The sequence below is a fragment of the Hibiscus syriacus genome, unplaced genomic scaffold (assembly GCF_006381635.1).
Source record: "Hibiscus syriacus cultivar Baekdansim isolate YM2019G1 unplaced genomic scaffold, ASM638163v2 tig00000538_pilon, whole genome shotgun sequence".
Classification (NCBI taxonomy): Eukaryota; Viridiplantae; Streptophyta; class Magnoliopsida; order Malvales; family Malvaceae; genus Hibiscus; species Hibiscus syriacus.
Window position 1 is genome coordinate 26,353 of NW_024061797.1, and position 14,231 is coordinate 40,583.

Consider the following 14,231-nt stretch of genomic DNA (forward strand, 5'->3'; position numbering starts at 1 on the left):
GGTGGAGCTATTTGAATGCTGTCTACGAGGGTTTTTGAATGATTTGTGCAACACCCGCCTCCGAATTGACGTGTCACATCAAAAGTAAATTTACCGGTATTAAGAAATAAAATAAATTTTCAGACTAGTATATAAAATAAAATACAACATATATGTCATATATGTATCATACTCTGCAACAACGTCGAAAGAACTCCCTTACTGATGTCAATAGTTGTACTGGGTTAATCCTTTTAACCTTAAAAGGGTGAGTAACAGAGTGAGTTTTGGAAAGCTCAGTAATATAGAACTACCAGATGATGCTGAGGAACATGCAGTTAATATATAGGCATAATTTTCTTATTGGTTCAGACATCTCCATATCTTTATGCTGAGCAGAGATCCTACTGTTATTTCAGGTAGTAACGGACAGTAAGCTTTGAGTTCAAATGGAAACATTTCGGATGACTGAGTTCAGGAGATCAAAATATGTTGTTTAGTGTGTTCCCACAAAACCAGTGAAAATATGTAGATCTTTTAAAACCATAGTAGTTCCTCCATCCGAACGCCAATGCAGTTCCCCATAACAACATAACTTAATGGAGTATCTTGGGGCCTGCGACCCTACCCAAGAAAATTATCAGGGTCACGGAGGCCTACCCAAGAAAAATCTCAGGGCCGTAGAGCCTACCCAAGGGTCATCTTAGGTCCGTAAGGAATTACCAGTCGGTGCAAAACCTATAAAAGAAATTAACCGCAACAACTAAACCCGTCAGAGTCTTCATACCAGATCCCATAATATCCCAAATAAAACATTTTCATTTAATAAACAGAGATATCAGAAATCATAACAGAATTCAGAACAGAATTCAGAACATAAATCAGAACATAAATCGGATGAAACATTCATATGATCAAGGAACACACTAGAGGTTACAGATATGGTTCGAAGATACTGGAAAATCTTATCGGACAGAGAAACAGGGATCTTTAGTATACTAATAGAATGTCAGAAATTAGAATCACTATCGGAAGAGTTCATTAGCTGACAAAATCATCAGTTATTCAGAATGTGATTTATCAGGATCATATTATATTCGAACATTTTTCGGAGGCACAAGCAATCAGAAGGGTATTCAGAGTCTTTCACATTTGAGTTACTTGTGTTTTCATGTATGACCGGAGTGATTCTATTATTCAAGAAAATCATAAGCATTTTGGGTATTAAATTCTTGGAGAATTCATAACGATTTGAGCTGATAAGAGAGAAACGAAGATTTAGGGCATTTATGATTTGTGTCGATCTATTGGAATATCGAAATAACTCAAGCTGAACAACTACAAAAACTAATGCATGTCGACCGATCCATTCTTTGTCTTTTCAGGGTATTTACTCTTTAGTACCAACATTCTTGTCCATTGATCACCTTCAGAATCATAGCTGAATGTAACTTAAGAAGACGAACAGATATTCCAATGGTCTTTATTTCTTTTTCACGTTGCAACACCATCAGGAAAATGTCAACATACTTAATTCATGGTTCACAACCTATGGGGATAGTGCATCATGTAAGCTCATCAGAGTTTCCATACTTATTCATTCACTTACTTAATCCTCAGTCATTAAGGTTACTAGTTCATTTCAGAGCGGAGGGTATTATCCTAATTTTATTTAATTTTGTCAATGACATTATTTCAGGTAAATTAATCTTGAAAGTATTACCGTTCAATTATAGTTTAGAGTACTACATTCATTTGCTCACCGGAGGTTAATTTTGCCACTATGAGAAGTCTTGGTCTTTTTTCAGTACAAGGCATTTTCATAATTTAACCATGGCGCTCTTTTCGATAATTTGATATCCAAATATTTCCTATATTTAATCCTTAATGAGATAAATCAGAAATTATGTGTTTAGAGATTGTTTGATTCACTGATTTATTCATTGAACTGAGATTTATTTCCGATCAGTATACAAATTTATTTTTTCCGAGCTGTTAGAGTATTATACAGTGTTTCATCCTTAATCATATTTACGTTTGAGTCCAATGATAATTAATTACATCTAATGGACTAATCATTTTCATTCAAGCACATACCAATTATCAACGGGTTCTCAAAAGCATATAAAGGGTAGTAGAGTATTACCTCAATTTTTGTACCATACCGATCGACCAGTTAAACTTCATTCGATCTCCCTCGAACTTGAATTCAACATCCAATAATTCCTCAGATACATATTAACAGAAATTTCATCAAAACCGGAACTTAATTACGAAAAACGGATCGAATCAGGTGATTAATTAGTGAAAAACATCTTACTGGGTTTGAAATTGGCAAAACAGACCTAAAAAGGGACTCAGGACGTCGAAAAACACCAAGATAGATGTACCCAAAAAAATCAACGGTCGGTTAATGGTCAACGGCGGTCAACGACTTACTCCAGGCGCGATTCGGTCCAGGCGGCTCAGCTCAGACCTGTCCAGTCGGTTCAGACTGGTCCAACCGGTCAACATACTCCATGACTGGCAAACGACGCCCACGCGCAAGGGGTGGCGTGTGCGGTGGCTCCGGTCGTCGGCTCGGCGTGAAATTTTCCAGATTTGTAGATCGACACCCCTGGAGTCTCGTGCAAGTGTTAATTTTCATCAAAAAATAAGGGATTGTAGAATTTTAAAATGTACCAACTTATTTGACGGTAATCGGTGAGTGAGGACGACGGTGTAACAACGACGCGACGATTTTGGTCGGGTTTTGAGCACACGGTGACTGTGAGTCCGATGGTGTAGAAGGTGTGATGAACGGGTGGCCGGATCGATCAGAATCGACGGAAAACTAACGACGATCGAGTTAAAACCAAAAAATCTTCTGGTTTAATTTTACAACAAACGATGTCGATTCACGATGGGATAGAGGTCGGGTTTTGTTCTCCGTTCAATGGTGAGTTTATTGGTAGTTTCGAATCGACGAATGATGGTCGGATGGTGGAAAATTGGGGCTACAAATTTGGGTCGACGGGGAAGAAAATTGGGGAAAAAATTAGGGGCTTTGTTTCTGGTCTATAACCAGAAACCAAACAGTAAACCTTTTAACTTTATCTCTGTCGACACAAAATGGGTAAATTTAGGGTTAAGTCCCTGAATTTACCTCACTTTCTAAAATAGTTTGTCAACTTTACGATTTTACACTTTAATCCTTAGTTTCTTCCAAAATACCACTTTAATACAATATTTTATAATTTCTAAAACTTAGCCCCTAAATTGGGGTGTAACAATTGCATCGGATATTCAATAATCCTTTAATCTAATTGTTTTATTTATTATTTTAAGATTTAAACTTTAACCATTATTTAAAAGGTTTAATCTCTTATTAGATCAATTTGTAAATAAAGAGCTTAAATAATATTGTTGGATGAATTCATTGTCTAATCGTGTTGAAAGAGAATAATAATATCAACGAAATTGGTTCAAGTGATAAGCAACTTGATATCATTTCTCAACCTCACTCATCAATTGTCCATCATCGCTATTGCCCTCGCCGACTACTTACCAACTCATCAACGATCAATCATAGCCTCAATTCCTTAAATCCTTATATCCAAATCATAAATCACAATATCCAAATTCCTTTGCAGGGAGTTGCGAATGATGTCTACAGTAGAGTAAGTGATCGTCGACGGTAATGATAATCGATGACGAGATTCTAGGATATTTTTGAAATCTTATGAATTTTGTGGGAGAAAATAACCTCAGTGACCAAAAATGCCTTATAATATACGAATTTAACCAACTTTTTGGATTTGCCAAAATGACCAACAAATTCGCAACACGATCTCAATTTCGCAACGCAAATTCCAATTTCGCAACTCAGTTTCCAATTTCACAACTCAGTTTCCAATTTCGCAACTCGAATATGTAAATCGCATTACGATTTTCCAAATTTGTGTTGCTATTTTCCAAATTTGCAATGCGAAAGTTAAATTCGCAACTGAATTTTAAATTCGCAATGCGAATTTAATTTCGCAACAGGTTTTAGTTTCGCAACACAAATGTTTTGGGTATATAACATCTCAGCAGCAACAACTCATAACCTAAATCCCTAAATCGCAACTCATTCCATCTCCATCTATCACTCTCTCCAGCGACATCCGTTCCTATATCCAACGACATCCTTCCCCATCTCTATTTTTTTTACATAATTTTATTTCTATATAATTTTTCAATGATTTCTCTCCCAAATTAACAACTATCAACTTAATAACGGTATATTTTCTCTAAGTTAGTGATGATATCTAGTTTATAGCTCGTTTGTTTAGTAAATTAATTTATAATTTTTAGAATAAAATCATCTAATATTGATCATGTTTGGATAGATTTGTGTTTTGGAGGGTCATGGGAGAATGTTCATGGTGTTTTACAATATGTGCCTTTGCCCATGAATCTTCAACTAAAAATGTCTTTAAAAAAGTTAACTTATGAAACTCTAATGTTACGTGTTGCAAAAAAATTGAATTTAGAGCCTCTAAGTGGATTTAGGCTATCTTATCTGAGAAAAGGTAAAGTTTATTTGTTAACCGACAATGAATATGTTGAACGATTCATTGCTTACATTAGTGTTTCCCAAGAAGATGATGTTACATTATATGTTGTTGAACCTAGAAGTAGTGAAGTTTGGTCAGTAGCGGGTAGTAATCAACTAAGTTCTTCAACCCAAAATTTAATGGTTCCACTACAATTTCATCACCAAGCAAATTTTGTTTCACCACATTTCCAAAACCAAACACAATCTCAAAACCCATAACATTTTCCTAAACCAAATCTCAATAAACTTTCAGCACCAAATTTCGGTTTTCGTATTGACCAGTTAGACGATTATGAGCTAACAGAAAAAATTATGAGTACTAGTTAGTATTCGAAATTTGATATTGGTCAATACTCAGACTTTGATCTTGGTCAATATTCAGATTTTGATGATGTGATGGAAGAAGAAACAGACCATGCATGTAATGATTTTGATATTGGTCAATACCCGAATTTTGATGATGAAACAACCGCTGCCGAGGAAGATGTTGTTGATGATAATGAGGAGGAAGTTACGACTGTGAATGAACATGTTGAACATCCATTCTGTAATTCATATAACCTTGAAGAAGAAAAAGAAGAAGAAGAAGTCACCGAATAAAGGAAAAAGAAGAAAATGCTATGGGAGTATAACTGGAATATGCCAGAATTACTTCAAATACCGGAAGAAGAGTTGATAAATATATCAGTTGATTGTTACACAAAAGTTATTTGTATCAAGAAAGATGATTGTTTTGATACAAAGGAAGACTTGAAGATAGCTTTGTATACGAAATGTGTGGAAGATGGCTATCAACTAAGAGTTAACAAATCAAGCAAAGATCGTTTCGAAACAAGGTGTATGATTGACAAAAACTGTACGTGGCATATGATTGCAAAGAGGATAAAAGATTGCGAAATGTTTCAAGTTAGGACTTTTATTGATAAACATACATGTTCAAGAATCCAAGTTTTTCCTCACCATAGACAGGCAAACAAAAAGGTGTTGGGTGGTTTTCTAGCTGAGTTAATGTTTTTAAATAGAAGGGTATATCGGGGACATGAAATTATGACTGACATGAATGCTCGGTTCAAGATTAGTATCTCATATTCTCAAGCTTGGAGAGCCAAATGTTATGCCTTGGAATTATTGAGGGGTCGCCAGAAGCATCGTTTGCCTAACTGCCGGCTTATTGTCACAATTTAAAGCTGAAAAATTCTGGGTCGGTAACTCATATCAAAACAGATAGAGATGGACGCTTTGAGTTGCTATTTATCGCCATTTGTTTCGCGGTTAGTAAATAATTATAATTTTGTTGACTTATTTTTGTTAGTTGCATGCATTTCACATTTAAATGATTATATTTCTTGTGTATATGATTGTGTAGATCGTTCGTTTATTACTTGCATGCACCCAGTTATTATAGTTGATGAAGAACATTTGAAAGGTCGATACCTTGGAGTAAACTTATTAGCAGTAGCCATGGATGCTAACAATGGGATACTGCCAATAGCTTACGGGGTTGGCAAATCTGAAACCTCTGATTCATGGACATGGTTTATGGGGCATCTTAGGGATTACATATATCCTATTAGCAATCTGACAATCATATCCGATAGGGCAAACTCAATTGACAACGCTGTTAGAAGGTGTTTCCCAGATGCTTTTCATGGACTTTGTTGTGTTCATTTGTGCAGAAATCTAAAATCAATGTTTGCTGGTATAAAAAATCACAAATGGACATACTAGAAGGCTCTAAAAGCTTATCGGGAAGTGGATTTTAATAAGCATATAAATTGTTTAAGACGTGTTTTGCCTCAATGTGCTCAAACACTAGAAGATGTCGGGTTTGAAAGATGGTCAAGAGTACATCAACTTAGAGAAAGATATGGTTTCATGACGTCTAATAGTGCAGAATCAATCAACGCTCTAAGTCGTCATTCCCGAAAATTACCCATTACTATGTTAATGGAGTTTTTTCGAGCCTCTATTCAACAGTGGTACTACAAGAAAAGAAACCATGCATGTATTATTTCTTTAAATTCGTAACTTATCATATATTTCACTAAGTATTATTTATTTAAATTTACAGAAACATTGGAACGTCGTGTTACACCATGGACTGAAAAAAAGATAACGAAACGTGTTGTGAAGTCAACGTCTTGGAGAGTTGAACCATGTTCAAACACTTTTTTTGAAGTATTGGATAATAACTTAAATGGGCTTGTCGATCTAAATACAAAAACGTGTAGTTGTAAGAAATGACAAACATCTGGTTATCCATGTGGCCATGTTATAAAAATTGTTCTTCATCTAAACCAAGATGATTCAAGCGCATACGCTATGGATTGCTACACAACAAAAGTATATCGACAGACTTATGTCGAGATTGTCTACCCATGTCCACATCCTTCTGAGTGTGACATACCAGATGACTTACAAACAGTTTTGCCACCATTCATGGACAGCAGGCTACCTGGCCGACCAAAAAATCACGATCGTATACTGTCTAAGGGTGAAGAGAAGAGGATATCGACATGTAGTCGGTGCAAGGAAAGTGGTCATACATGGTTGACCTGTGGATCACCAGTGCCATCACAATCATCTTTTCCTCTACCAAAAAATGGATCCTCATCAAAATCCAAGGCTCATATGGTGTCAAGCAAAAGGAAATCAAAATCGCAATCAAAATCAAAATCCCAATCACAACCGGCTTCACCTTTTGGGACTTATTAACTTAGTTGATTTTTAAATGCAAACGTTGTATTATGTGTATTTTATGTGTGAATGCATACATTTTTAGTTAGACATTCATTAGTAACTTTAGTTTGTACATTGCTATGATCTGTTCAGTTGTTATCATGTTGGGATTTTCTCTTGTATTTGATTGCTTGGATAGTTGTTCTCTTGCTTCTTCAAGTGTCCTTAGCTTGTATTTATAGCTTGGAATGTGTTTGATGTTGTATATACCTTGTTATTGTATGTTGCGATCAACGCGAAAGTCAAATTTGCAACACGAAATAAGCGTTGCGAATTTGACTATCGCGTAGCGAATTTGACTTTCGCGTTGCGAATTTGACTATCGCAACGCTTATTTCGCGTTGCAAATTTACCTTCAACAGGTCTTTTTTACCTTCAACATAATACAGATTGAAAATTAAACAACAAATCAATTAAACATTGTTGTGGGTACATTATTTGGAAAAATAATATTCCGGACTTCGTTAGAAATAACCCTTTTTTATCGGATTAATTTTGTTTTTGTGGGTACATTATTTGAACATTGTTATGTATAAATTTGTTGTGTATGTATGTTTTGGTTTGATTATATTGTATGCATTTAGGTCCTCTACCAATAATATTAGGTCCTCGGAGATTGATTGTCTGACCTCTTTGCCTAAAAAGCCGTCATGCAAAAGTAATAAATGGCATACTCAGACAACATCAAGGTCATCCATCCGAGTAAAACAATCTTTATCAAATAATCTCTTCAAGTCGTCAACGTGTATACTCGGCTTCGACTATGTCAGCTCAGGAAAAACCCGATATAACCATGATGGGCGGGCGATATGACTAGTGTACCGACCTACATCATCGTTCCCGAAGCGTAGACCGGTGATTAAGCAAAACTCCTCCCGCCCAAAACAAATATACGCCGGTGCCGGAGGAAAATGAAACCATATCTCCTCATCACCACGTTGTACCCCCTCGGGTAGATCGTTAGTCATGGTCTGAAGAAACAAATGTGTCAACATAGCATCTCCACCCGTATGTTGCACTTTCAGCCATGACCCGAAGTAAGTATCCTCAAACAATTTTCTTTGTAGAGGTGTAAGCGTCGACGCAATTTTAGTGGCTAGGCTTAATTTATTCCTTAAGGTCAATGCAGCCGAAAAAAATTTCTACAAAAACAATAAACATACCAAGTTAGATATACCAAAAACTACAAATTATACACTATAAACAGACATGATATTAAACAGTGAAAACAAAGCCAAATATGTTTCAAACTAGCACGGCATTCACCTAAGTCATTATTCCATCATAGTTTACAAAATGCATCAAATAACATTCCAGAAGTAAGCACTTATATAAACATTTAAAAGGACAACATATAGGTTTAGTGCAGGTTCAAGGACAACATAAAGAGTAGTAGTTTATTCTTGAAACTTAAATTAGAAACACCGTGAAGTTAGTATTTGTCTTTTTTTTGTTGAAGTAATTCAATTCATTCAAGTTTCAATTTGGCGAATCAAAGAAGTTTCTGAAACTTAAATTCGCAACGCGATTTTAGTTTCGCGTTGCGAATTTGGTGTTGCGATTTAGGGTTTCTTCAATAAAAAGACAAAACAAAGACAAATACTAACTTCACAGGGTTAAAGACTAAACAGTTTAGCAGTATTGGCAGCAACCGAATGAATTTAGCAATCTCAGTGAAATGGTTAATCTAATAATAATACAAAAGTTTCAAAATAAAAATAAGAGATTAAAAAAACTAAACATCGGTGATTGATTTTCCATTTCTGACCGTGAATGGTTGTGAGGGTTGATCTGAGAGATGGAGATAGACAGATTTCGTCGGAAATGGGGACAAATTTCGTCGGAGATGGGGACGGATGTTGCCGTAGAGAGTGAGAGATGAAGATGAGACTCAGTTGTGCTTTAGGGTTTTAGGTTAGAGATGATTTGCGATAATACTGTTTACATTTGTGTTGCGAAATTAATATTGTATTTTGCGTAAAAACATTTGACTTTCGCGTTGCGATTTAAAAATTCGCGTTGTGAATTTGGAAAATCGCAACGCGAATTTGGAAAATCGCAATGCGATTTACATATTCGCATTGCGAAATTGGAAACTGGGTTGGGAAATTGGAATTCGCGTTGCGAATTTATTGGTCATTTTGGCAAATCCAAAAACAGTTGGTTAAATTCGTATATTATAAGGCATTTTTTGTCACTGAGGTTATTTTCTCATTTTGTGGTATTTTCTGAAAATAGAAAAAATCATATATATATATATATATATATTTTAAATTTATAAATTTTATTTTTAAAAAAAATTAAAGTAAATTAAAAAATTAGGTCACATATTACACACCGATTGGTTGAGTGAATTTTAACGAATATTTTTAACGACCATGACAGACCAATCACTTAAAATAATAACATCGAAAATGTTAAACACCTACATTAATAAAAAAATAAACACTTAAATGAAAAATATAATTTAAACATCCTTTAAAAATTATAACATTTTAAAAGTCGAAGAATTTATATCTTTAATTTCACCTTAATTTGACAAAGAATTTACAAAACCGAAAACATCTAAGATATTTAAATAAATCCCATATTTACAAAGCTAAATAAAAGTCATTTTAAAATTTAAAATTTATTTCTATATTAAATAAGACAAGAAAATTATCTAAGCAGCAGGGGATTGGTAACTGAGATGAGTACATTCATGGCATTGATTACATTGAAGGTCCACTGTTCTTTTAGGTTGATATCACCACCTTAAAGGTGAGACCTCATTAGTACTACATTTCAAGTGGATTTGACAAAGTACTTTTTTTAGGTCAAAAAGAGTAGCAACCCACCCAAACCAACATGTTTATAAAGTAGTTTGACTTAATTTTCAAAACAAATATATAATTAATAATTTTACAAAAGTATACGACTCATTTATTTTGAATAGGGTAGAATAATTATAAAGTAATATTTAAAAATTTTCTTAAATTATGATAAAGTACATACATTTTGTATATGTTGATGTTTAAACTCGAATCTTTTAAATAAAATAATATTTTTATTATTATTGAAGACACTCAATTAATATAATATAGAGCTCATTTTTAAAATATAAATATCATTTGTGAATAATGATTAAATGTGTATTAAATAATAATGAATATAGAAGATATAGATGGGAGTCAAACCTAAAGAAATTAGGTTAGATAATAGATATTGATATGCATTGTTAGTTGTTTTTTTTCAAATGGTCCCAAAAGTAATTTCCTATACCTCTCCAAGGAAAATGAATCATTTCATTTTTTTAAGTGAAATGAATGAAATAAAAGTTAATGTAAAATATTTTTTTTTCAAAGGGTTAAATTAATATTTTATTTAAAGTTCGAGAGTCAAATTAAAATTAAGATTTTTTGTTAACGTGATGTGTCATCAATGTAATGATAGTTAACAATTGAAAATTGTTATTAATCAATAACACAAGTATCCAAATCATAACAATTGAAAGTTGAGTGGCTAAAATCAAATGAAAATAAAACAAAAGTGACATCTGTTGTAGTTTATCTTATTATTTTGTATACATATTTAAACCAACCATAACATATAAATCACAATCTATCTATTCAAATTCACAACCTTTAAATTGTTATAACAACAATGAAATCAATCGAGTGCCTAATATTATTAGAATTCTAGTCTAACATAAAACTTTTAAATTTTTTTCTTATATATATGGTATTAATTCTCTCTGTGGCAAAACCCAATCAAAAGAGTTCCGTCCTAGAAAGGGCAAATTTAGGGTAAGGGCCAATGGATTCTTTTTCTATTGGTTTAGGAAATTTTCACTTGTAAGTTTCAAACCTTTTTTTTATTTAAATAAGGGGGTTTTGTATGACTTATATTGATAGGTTCATACAAAAACGACATCGGAAGGATCTTGTTAAAACCCCCAAACTTATATTAGAAGAAAAAGAGTGCATATTCAAGCAACTTAAACACCACCGTACATCACACAAGCATACTCCCGACAAACTTTGAATTGTGAATTTGTTTAACTTCCCCATATACCCAACTTTTCATCAATAACACCTTAATATTATATATAATTCAATTTTCTATTTCCTAAGATATGGCTTTGGGTGTGTATATATATAAAGTACCAAACGAGAAAAATTACGAATAAGAAAGAAGAATTTTACTACAGACTACAGTTAACAATAAAGTATAAAAGAAAAAAGCACGTATCTTCATTTTTATTCTAATTTATTTTTTCACTACCACAAATTTTTCATGCAGAACAAAACATAATTCATGTCATAAATACTATTGCCTTATTGGATGAAAACTTGATAAAAAACAAGCCACATGGGTTGGCCAACCTCAACAAAAACAGTTCAAAGTGAACAATCAAATATTGCCAAAAATAAAGGTTGGGATGGGGTTTCCAATTCAAATTCCAAGAGATCTCATTTTATTTAAATGATATAAAGAAGAAGAAGAAGAAGAAAACATTACTTAAAAGGACAGAAGTGAGTCATGGCGATGCTAACAGCTTATGATCTTCAATCTCCATCTGTAAAGGGACAGGCCGACCGATTTCAATGTTGGGGCTACATATTATATGACAGCTATGAACATATCCCATGTTTCTTCCAATGTTTTTGCTTTAATTTGTTGGTTCCCGTTACATCTATTCAATAATCAACCTCATATAAGTTTTTTAGTTTTTCGATCCGATCCGATCCGTGAATAAATTCACCTGTGATTTATATATTTGTATTGTGTTCGAAAATGGCCCTTTTCCTACCCCTCGATTTTCATTTTATATTCATTTTTTTATAATTACTATGAGGCCTTAAACTCTAAAATTTTCATCTTAAAATATATAATTTCGAATACCAAAATTATTGTAAAAGAAATCCGGATTTGAGTTCAACAGATTCATAAGATAGGGTTAAGGGCAACTTAAAGTTCCAACTTTAAATTAGGATATGTAAACTTAAGAAATAACTCGAATAAGTTCATAGCTAAACCATGGTTTCATAAATTATAGGGATCTAAAAGAAAATTTACCCATACTTTAGCTGTTCCAATCAAATGGTGGCCATATTATAACCTATATTCAAACCTAAGAAGTAAGCAAAGTTTAGAGGAGAAGTTACGTTGCAAAGGAGAAATCACTCAAGCATAGAATGGTCGGTTGATGATTACAAGTTATACGATACGATTATATGCTAAAAATATGATAAAAATAATAATTGAATTATGACAAAAAGGTATCCATAAGAAATACAAATTTGATACATATACACACAAAATACAAACACAACTTGAAAATACGAATAAGTTCGTAGCTAAACTACAATTTCAAAAATTATAGGGATTTAAATGAAAATTTGCCCATTCTTTAGTTATTCCAATCAAATGGGACCATAGTGTCACCTATCGTCAAACCTAAGAAAGTAAACAAAGTTTAGTGGAGAAGTTACATCTATGTTATATGATATGAATATAATTAAAATATGTTTTAAAAGAAGTAATATATATCAATAATAAGATTGCTAAATTTTATGATAATTCGAATTAGAAAATCTGTATGAAATGGAGATAAGATTGTTTTTTCAGTGTCTCCTAAAGATTAGAATAAGTTTGATTGATTGGATAAGCAAATGGATGACTGGATTCATAATTATCAAAAGTCATCACCACTTCTTTAGCAATGAATCAATGTTTTCTTTTCATAAACATGAAACCTTTGATAAAAAAATTTAATAACCCGGGAATATGTAAACCACTTCTTGATGTGTAATTTCTTTTATCACATGAGTCCACTTCTTTTGATTATATATTAAAGAAGCTTTACAATCATTCAAGTTTAACTTAATTTAAAATAAATAAATTTTAGAATAAACAAATAATTTTTTTCACGATTAATTAATCTATTCTGCATTGGATCAAACCAATTAATGGATACTCATAAAAAAAGAGATCAAATGAAGAAAGAGCGATGAAAATGTTTTAATTAAGATTTGAGAATAAAGAATCCTATTAATCAATTCTTTGGAATTAATTAACATTTTCTTTATTAAAAGGTTTTTAATTAAATCTAGTTTATGGAGTATGGATTATTAACGGCCTTTCTAGGCCCATAACCGAAAGGAATTGGCAAACCTAACCTTCCTTCATAAAGGAAATTTACCTCGATAAAAATACTTTTATTAATCAAACCTATGGTTATAAAGCTTCGTTATAATTTTGAAGTTCTCTTTTTTTTTTATTAATAAAATTAGATCACTTTTATTTTCATAAAAATATAAAATTTTTATTATAAGCTTGCATTTCTTATCCCATTCATTTCATAATCTTTACTCAAAGTCATTGAATCATAGCTTAGGCCTCCTCGGATGCAGTTTTCTTCTCTTCCCTTGCTGCATATTTTAAAAGTTTGAGTCATACAATAAAAGAGGGAGAAAGAGAGACATGGAGATGGTCTTCAACGAAGTGCTGTAGTGGCAGATGCATGTCCATGTTAAGGCGGACACTAATTTTTCTTATCTATTTTAATGTTTGTGTCTAATTTAAAATTTTATTTATGTCCATTTAATAAAAAAATTTGTATTTACAAGGAAGATGTACTTAATTAATGTGAGATTACTCCCTTTGAATTACCAAAGTACACTATATTAATTTGAAAAGTAAACCTAATTTAGAAGTGCTTAAAAAGTCAACTCCTTTTTTTATTGCCGAGCACCTAATTTTTAATTGTGCTGAACAATAATATTTCATCAGTTGGTTAAATTGTTCATATTTAGTCCTCATATTCATTTAGGTAATGAGTTATACATTTACTTAAACACTCCTTTTCATTCTTCTAGAGTCTCATTCCTCTCCTTTCTAGATAAAATTATGATTAGATTTAGCATTTATCTAAAAAAACTTTTGATTGCGT